We start from the raw sequence: 9,829 nt of genomic DNA, 5'->3' as shown, positions 1-9,829 counted from the left end.
CGAGGCTGACTCTTGCTCTTATGGCAGTATTTTTGAGCTCTGGAGGAACTCTGTTGTAAAGTTTTTCCAGCTGAGCTTTCTTGAGGCAGTCAGTGTCTCTCCTGGGATTGTCACGGATGCAAGTCCCAGCTCTGCATTCCACAGTGCTTTTCACTGAGATGCTCACTGTGAGCAAAGCCTTCTTGGACAGGATCTTCTTAAGAAATAAGCACCCAAATCACACACTTTGATCTGTCATCATTAGGAGTACAATTATTCCCAAAAAGCTGTCCTAGTTCCTCAACTACAGGAAACTTGAGCTAACCACGGACGTATAGACTTCTTTTTCAGGTATGAATCAGCTATAAGTACTCTGTGTTTTCAGAACTCGAGGTCGTACATGTAATAGGGTCCAAGCCCTAAGAATTATCTAAGTCATCATGACTTATTGCAGTGCAAACTTAGTGTGGAAGCAATAGGCCTTACCAAGAAGGACTTGAGCTGGGAAACCAGACTGAACTGGGTTCGAATCCATACCTCCCCATTCTGATCCCTGGCATCGCGTGGGTGATGTGGAAAAGACAAGTCACTCAACTATTTGTTAATTTAATGACTCAGTAACTAATAATTCAAATTAGTTAGTTCATGATTCATTCTTCAATGTTCAGCATAAAATATATATAAGGGAAAGAGTTTAGATGTAAGATTGTACAACAGGATGAAAAATAAATCAAGAAATAAGGGCAAAAGGAAGATGGTAAACAAAAACCTAAGATACATCCAGAGTTACTTTTATTTATTTATTTATTCATTTATTAAGGGTTATTTTTTAGAGAGAAGGAAAGAGTGCGTGTGAGTGGTTGTGGGGTAGGAGCAGAGGGAGAGAGAGAGAATCTCATTGAGCTTGGAGACTGGTGTGGGGCTTGATCTCAGGACCCTGAGATCATGACCTAAGCCGAAATCAGGAGTCGGATGCTTAATCGACTGAGCCACCCAGGCGCCCCACATCCAGAGTTAATTTTAGTACACAAAGTGTATTTCATCATAGTTTTCTCATTGTGTAAGTGGAGCTATGAATCCCTGACGCATAATAGTTGCTCATTAATTACACAGTGGTCATCATTATTGCAAGTCTGTGCAACTTGTCACTGCAAAGACTGCAACCATATTATTTGTTTCCATGTTACATTCGGTTTTGAATTCTACTGTGGTTATCATGGGAAGATAGAAATGAATGGACTTTGAAATAAGGATGGATTAAGCAAGATAAGTGAGTTATCTTGTTGGATAATAGATGAAGTGCCGTCTGAACTAGGAAAGCTCTCAGAACCCAGTTATAGAAGCAAACAATATAGACAGAAAAAATAATGTGATTACTTATATAAAAATGTCAATATTCATAAAAATCATGGAGAGGAAGGAGGCATTAAGGGCAACAATTTGGATGATTTTTGTTTCTGTTGGTATTATTATTAGTAACCAGTAACTAGTTATTGTTGAATTGTTAATAAGCTAAATTCTTAATGTGTGTTATCTCACTTAATCCTTAAGGGTGAAAACATTTGCTACCATCTGATAGATAAAGGTATTAAGGTTAAATTGCCCAAATAACACAGGTTTCAAGCCCAAGAATGCTTTTAAAATGCCTGTTAGCCATTGCATTATTGTTATTATTTTTAAAGATTTTATTTATTTGACAGAGAGAGACACAGTGAGAGAGGGAACACAAGCAGGGGGAGTGGGAGAGGGAGAAGCAGGCGTCCCGCGGAGCAGGGAGCCCGACGCGGGGCTCCATCCCAGGACCCTGGGATCATGACCTGAGCCGAAGGCAGACGCTTAACAACTGAGCCACCCAGGCACCCCCCAATGCATTATTTTTGAGCCCTAAATGAGTTCGGCAACAAGTACCTAGCCACCCACGTTTAATGCATTGAAGTACAGACACTTTATAATAAAACTTACTCTGGGGCACCTGGGAGGCTCAGTCGGTTAAGCATCTGAATCTTGATTTTGGCTCAGGTCATGACCCTGGGATCAAGCCCCACGTAGGGCTCTGTGCTCAGTGTGGAGTCTGCTTGAGATTCTCACCTTTTTTCCTATGTCCCTCCCCCATCTTGTGCTCTCTCTCTCTCTCTCTCTCTCGCTCTCAAATAAATAACTTTTTTAAAAAACAATATAATTTACTCTTGCATAGAATTAGTTAGAAAGTGGTAGTGGCTTTGACAGTGGCTCTGAAGATGTGACAGGAGATGGGGGAACTTCAGGGACCACCACAGTGTCATTTCCAGGCAATCTCTATTAATAAAGCAATAGCCCTCATCCTAACAATGAGACTTTTGATGGGGATAATTGACCTTATAAACTGCATGAATGATAACATCTTTAGGAAACTTCCCAGTGTGCATTGATCTCAAACATACAATCTAGAAAAAGTGTCCTTGATGTATAAGCATAGCTTTCAAAAAAAAATCCCCTAGACATACCCATCTCGCTCTCATATTTGATAAATGTTGTCCATAGCCCTTTCTTTTAAGAATTTGGAAAGCATTAAAGATATGAACTGTGCTCAGGAAATTTTATTACCAAAATTACTAGAGGAATTTGGTTTAGATGCTTATTCTCTGGTAATATTTAGCAGCAGGAACTGGAGAGCCGCCAAGCTCCGCAAAGGCCTTCATGTTCTGGCCTGTTTATATTGATATTAATTTGCCCTATTTGTCAAGGAGGAAAAGAAAATTCAGAGAAATATGTATAAAAAGCAAAATGCTTAGCCTAGGTCATGCTTAAATTCAGTATTAAGTAACTGTTTAAAAATAGATGAATCAGTAGAGCTGATAGAAAACTCTTTGCTTCATCCACTTGCAGTGTTCTCATCCCATGATGTAGACTTTCTTTTCTGTTTTGAACTCCATCCTCCATGTTTGCAGTTCATCAAGACTTCATTTTGGTTCTCCCTTCTGAGACAGGGTGTAAAACATTTCTAACCTCCTCTGATCACCACCCCACCCTACCCCACTTCACAAATCAGGCGTGTGTGAGATGGTACTGGTTACCGAATGTGCTGGAGTGATACCTGAGATTTAGGGGGAGGGGGGCTGGAGCCCCTTGGTGACTTTGATACTCTCAAAGGGCTTAAAGCATCGAATCATACTATCAACTCATTGTTATCTAGAAGCAGCCAATTGAATCAGAGAATGTTTAAATAACCATGGATTATACAAAATGATCTTAAGCAGTGTTGTGTACCCAGTCTACACATTATCTGACATGTTCACCCACCCTAATGGAAAAACAGTGCCACGATTTGTAAGAGCCATCAGAATCTGTAGAGGTCCATCCCCTGTACTCTAAAGACAAAAAAGCCTTTCTTGCCCCAAAATTAGCTTCATCTATTTAGAGTTGGCAAATATTTAGAAAGCAGCATATAGACATTTCTACACATTTTAATAAGGTACTGAATCTTTTTGACAAGGCCACTTTGTTTCCTTCATGTGCTAGGAAAATGTGAATCGAAAAATTATAGAACATCATTTTTTATTTAACATCATTCTATTGCTCTCTTTTCAAGTGAAAATCTAGATTAAAATACAAAACCAGCTAACATGATCCAATTTAAGCAACTCTGCTTTTTCTGACTTGTTTATTTATCTGAAAGTGTTCAGCAGTATTTTAGGTGGAAAATATTATTAGAAATAGAATATATGCTTTTAGGGAAATATATTGATCCACTTAATAGCACACACACACACAAAATGGTAAATTGAATGCTCAGAACCATAATTTATCTACAATTTGGAAAGGGTCAAAAATCAAGAAATACACTTACACATAATTTTTTCTTTGCTTGCCAGCTGTGGGGAACTAGATGTAAGAGAGCATATTGGATATTAAGATACTTCAATAAACCCAAGTCACTCTAATTTATTAGCAATTGCAGAGCAAACCTGCTAGCAAACCAGTAACAAACTCTTACAAAAGCCACATTTCAAGACAGCATTCCTTGAGAAATAATTGTTTTTCCAAAACAAAGATGTTCAGAACAAAGTGTTTATATTCAAATGTTTCAGAAACTCGGCACACTGCTTTCTCCCCCTTAGAGATTCAAAAGTATATTCATATATTAAAAGCTCTAAGATACTTGTTTTCCTTTCTGTTACACAGTTTTCCAATTATGCTCCTTGTATCTTTTTTAGAATATCATCTGTGACTTTTTGTGAAACACAAGTGTTCCATAGAAAATAACTTGGGAACTCCGAATTGGACTTTTTGGTGTCTCTATTTATATTATGTAGAATTAGCGGCATGTGCTTTAAATCTTGCCCATTTTATATAAGGAGTATATGCTACCTTGAGAATCCTTCAAAGCTTGTGTTCATTTGTGGTTTTTTTGTTTTTTGTTTTTACTTAAAATCTATCCTAAAATTGAAAGTATTTATTTACACAAAAGGAAAAAAAAACTGATTTTCAATACAGTTACAGAGACCTTCTTAATGCTTAGAACTTCTGCTTAGGGATTGTGATTATTTATGAACTTGTCTTAGGGTATACAGTTTAAATCAGATTCTGATAGTCTCTTGGCTGTATAATTTAGTTTGGTTTGTGTTTGAAGATTTAAAATCAACAAATTATTAGAAGTTAAAAAAAAAAAAACAAAACAGGACTCAATGTTCTTACCACGCAGCCCTCTTTAAATACCATAGCATGTTTATAAGTTGACATTACCCACAGAAGTGAAGCTTTTTGAACTGATACCAGAAAGATGTTTTTTTTTCCTTTTTTTTTAAACAGTAAAGGGAATAAGTATAGATGATAAAGCTTGATTTTAAAAAGGATGTTTAAATATTTGTGAAATATTCTTACAAAAGAAAAATACATAATTAATTGGCCTCAGTCATCTGCCTTAATCAAGTAACATCTATCTTGTTAACCAGTGTATGTTAACCAGTGTATACTTAAAAGAAGCTGACAAATCTGATATTCTTTTTTTTTTTTTTAAGATTTTATTTATTTATTTGAGAGAGAGAGAGAGCACATGGGGGGGGAGGGTCAGAGGGAGAAGCAGACTCCCTGCTGAGCAGGGAGCCCGATGCGGGACTCAATCCCGGGATTCCAGGATCATGACCTGAGCCGAAGGCAGTCGCCCAACCAACTGAGCCACTCAGGTGCCCCAAATCTGATATTCTTGATATTAATTTTCCAGAATGCTTTTTATTTTCATTGGTAATGTTAAATAAGAGAACATCGAAACAACTGCCTGATAGTAGACTTACTAGGAAAAATAAACTTTCCTGGAATATTAGAAAAAGAGCATTATTAAGAGGTTTCCACATTTTCTTATGAACATTTTTTCTATAAATCTGAAATTAAGAATCTAATGCAATTATTTTCCTGCTCTGAGTAAATATAAACTTCAACCAGTCTTGGATATGATAGCCCATATATATCTTCATATATATCTATATATAACTTCATTCATCTCTTTGATATGGTCCGAGTTTATTACCTTTTTTGTTTGTGGAGCCTGATGTTTTGTTGTGCTGTTGTTAAAATGAATGGACATTACTCATAAGTAAGGACAAAAGAGTGAAAGGCATCATGCTGTTGTGGGGATGTTGCAGAATTTTTTCCCCTACAAGTGAGATACCAGAAATGGTTCTGATTGCAGCATTTGAGAAAAGACTGAACTGAAAGCTGGCCAGAGGAAAGTCTGAAAAGAGCTGAGAGGAAGAAGAACAAAATGTGGAGAGTCTAAATAAATAGGCTTTTCCAGCCTGAAAAGACCAAGCCTGAGAAGGGATTTCAACCAAAGGCTATCAGATCATGAAGTGTATAGGTAAGGAGGCCATGGCTTATTGACTAAAATCATTGACATTTTAAGAAAATCATTTTCAACTTATTAAAAGAAGTACTTATTTACAAAATGGCTAATACTCTTATTAAATTTATAATCCTAAGAAGTAGACTTGATGAAAACACGTCTACAAAAAGAGTTTGGAAAGAAAATGTGAATGGGGCACCATGTGTAGACTGCTACAAAGTTGGGAGCATTTGGGATACTTTTCTTATATTTTGTGTCAGAGCTTTATGGAGGGCTTTGCAATAGTGTTCTGGTAAACAGGCTCTCAAAAAAAAAAAACGGGGGGGGGGGCCCTGATTGTTTGTATTTGCCAATTTCCATGGTGTAAATATCCATCATGATTGATTTCAAGCTACCAATAATTTAACAATTGCTCCAAACCCCTCAAACACACCACTTGTGTCATATTTACAAATCCTACAAACAAAGTCACTGTTAGAGAGACTTTTATGGTTAGACTCTTAGTCTGAGCCACCACTGGGGAAGAAGCCCTCACTACCCCCAGAAATTAGCATAATTGGATTAAAATGATCATTTAAAAATCTATATAAATTCTTCATTTGGTTTTCATTCATTCATTCAGTCAGTCAGTCCCTGTAACATCGGTATGTGGCGTGTGATGTGGGCTGCAAGGGCAGGAAGACTTGGTAGGAGAGGAGATGGAGCGTAGGACTCCATAGGCTGCTGGTATGTATCTTCTGGGGCAATATAGAACAGAGTGCCAGGGCAGGCATGCATGACATACGCAGTATCTATAAGCAGGTCAAAGATGAGGTGCTGTGCATATAAGGATCTCAGGGCCTCTAGTATGCCCTCTCCCAGCTATAATTATTCTTGAGTCTTTTCCTTTCTTTAACTGCACCCAAGTGTGCCTGGTTCTCACTAAATATTATGGCTGTGTTGAAAGAAACTGTATAAAAAAATAATAGCAAGACAATGACTTGTAATTAACGGAGTTAACAGCTTCATGTAAGCAAAATGAACAATTTCCAGGGGCTTTTATGTACTTCCACCAATGCATTGAAAGAATTACGATTATACGTTTGTTCTAGGAAGTGGCTGGAAGGTGTTAAATTGCTTAGCTGTATTACAAATGAAAAGACTTGCTTAGTAATTAACATCAAACCATTGATTTCATTAAAGGGTATTAGTTAATGTCTTGTCATAAAATAGAAAAGATTAAAAATGGAAAAGATGAAGAGCTAGCAGCTCTTTCAGGCTGAAAAATGTCTTTCACTCCCACCAAAACTATATTTATTCTTCTCAAGACGTTTTTAGCCATTCGCTATGCCAGTCTCATGGCTGACTTTGTGGAATAAGCAGGGGTTTCGCCTTTGATGATGTATATGATGAATAGAGCTGGTACCAGTTAGGCTCAGTAACTGTTCTTCAACTAGGGAAGAAACCATTCATTGAAGAAAAATTTGCTTTCAGTTAAGGAAAGTGTCTTGTATTTATTCAGTTAGTCAATACAAATTCAGGAGAGTGCAATGCTTATACAAATACTTACTGGTTTCCCAGAAGCCAGAATTTCTTCTGGTTAAAATAAAAGACCTTAAGTATTTCTGATTTTACCTGATTCAGACAAAAGTGAAATGTTATCTGGTTGTACATATAAGATATATTTGGAAGTTCCTGAGGACATATTTATTTTAAGTTATTTAACTTAATACATCACTATTATTTATTCTTAAATTTTCAAATATTTGGCTATAAAACCTTGGGGTTTCCTAAGTTTGGTTACATATCACATTTTGAGAAAGAATTGGTAGCTTGGTTGATGCTTTGAGCTGTTCAGTTAATTCATCTCCATAAACCCCATATCCAGCCCAACAGTTAGCCCATAGTGAGTGCTCAGTACATAATTGTAAAATAGAGTGTGTTAAGAAATATTAGTAATACATTATGTTCAACTTGATGGATTTAGCAATAATTTTGTCATTCACATCTCTTCTGTAGACCCAGGTGATGAATATTCCGGAAACATAAGACAGTATGCATAATTTGGGAACATATTCGTTGCTCATAATGCTTACAGTTATTGACAATATTTGATAGCGGTGGAAATATTTTTGTCAGGGTTGTCATAACCACATTATATCATTTATTCTTAAAGTAACAAACATTGAAAGGGATTGCAATACGTTAACCAGAGATAACTTTTTACTGGAGGTAAATATTTTTTTTAAAAGGTGAATGTTAACCTGTTGAGATGAGGAAAATTTTCAAAAACCATTTAGCTTAGTGGCGCCTGAGTGGCTCAGTCCCGTAAGCACCAGAGTCTTGGTTTTGGCTCCTGTCATGATCTCAGGGTCCTGGGATCAAGCCCTGCATGGGACTCCCTGTTCAGCAGGGAGTCTGCTTAGTGTGTATTTACTGTTGATGCAGAGTGTTTCTGTTTCACTCTCTTCATAATCAGGCATTTCTTTCTTTCTTTTTTTAAGATTTTATTTATTTATTTGACAGAGACACAGTGAGCGGGAACACAAGCAGGAGGAGTGGGAAAGGGAGAAGTAGGTTCCCCGCGGAGCGGGGAGCCCAATGCCAGGGCTCGATCCCAGGACCCTGGGACCATGACCTGAGCTGAAGGCAGACGCTTAACGACTGAGCCACCCAAGTGCCCCTGTAATCAGGCATTTCTTAATCTTTCCCATTTGCACAGGTCGTTTTTTGTTACATTCATATCCCTTGCTGGAATTCAAGTGCTCTGGGTATGTGGAGCTTTGTTCCAAGAGCTGAGGCTACAGATTGGTGTTTCCAGGGGTCCTTCCGGTCAAGTGGCTTCCTCTAAATCGCAGCACTTCTGATGAGGAACCCCTGCTTGCTGCTCTGCTCGTTGCTGGCCTCTCCTCCATCGCTCCACCTCCACGATTGGGCGATCGTGCCCAGCGCAGTGCGCTCAGCACTATGACCCCTAAAATAGTAGGAAGACCAAAGCGTAGGGGTAGAAGCAACACATTCCCTCAGGAATTGCTAAAATCTCCTGGTGACAAAAGGCCTGAAACACTGGTTTAGATAATACCCGAATTGATCACACTATGTCCCACAGTGATGAGGAGGAGAGGATAGAATGGCTCATGCTTTTGGCCCTACTTAGTCATATAGGATGCATCACTAGTGTCATTTCTAAAATGCTGAGATCACTAAATATGTATGTATGTGTATATGCATGCGTGGGAGTATGTTTATCCAGCTTCATAAAATAGGCCCCCGTTGTGCCTGTCTGAGGACAAAGACGATGCACATCTGAGTGCCCACCCCCAGGTTCTTTTCTGTGACCCCTGAAGCATAGCAGCTTCCCGCAAAGACAGTGACACTTAATCTCTGTGTTTTTACAAATAATTTGAAAGAAGAACTGTAATATTTTTAAAAAACAATAGCACACCTCTAAATTTACCTGAGTACTGTGACCTTAATGCTTTAAAAACTTAAATGATGCTGTCCCTATGCATAGCCTGTGATCAAGCACACATCTCAAGTAATAAGAAACACTTTTTTAATAGTAGTATTTCTTTCCTTGTGAGTTTCTGACAGATTCCTTAAAGTCTTCAGGGCTTCCATTCTGGATGTGTCAGAGGACGTTGAGTGGCACTGATATTTGGGCATCTTGGAAGAGTATTTGATAAAAAATATGCTTTTAGGTATTTGACTACTAAAAGATATTATGAATTGAACGAATTTCAAGATAAGAAAACCAAAGTGTCCTTGTGGTGCGAAGACTCTGTAAGCTTTGCAAGACAGAGTGGAGGCGTCTAGGGACACAAATTTGGGTGTGATCATGGGAGAATGTGCCTCTCTGTGTGTGGGGGGGAGACAAAAACTCCTCTAGGCAAGAGGAACAAGTCTAGCTGTTGGAGTTCTGCAAGCAGCAAGCTCACTGACCTGTGTGGAATGAAAAAGTTTGGACTTACCTAAGGAAAGATTTTATTGAAAAGGATTATTGCCAGAAAGGGAAGCGGGATATGGCAATTGGGGGATTGCTCCAAAACGGCG

Source organism: Mirounga angustirostris, unplaced genomic scaffold (assembly GCF_029215605.1).
Source record: "Mirounga angustirostris isolate CCGP_5_RB_7025 unplaced genomic scaffold, mMirAng1.0.hap1 SCAF_2, whole genome shotgun sequence".
Classification (NCBI taxonomy): domain Eukaryota; kingdom Metazoa; phylum Chordata; class Mammalia; order Carnivora; family Phocidae; genus Mirounga; species Mirounga angustirostris.
The sequence above is the reverse complement of the archived record's forward strand: the minus strand, read 5'-3'. Positions refer to the sequence as shown.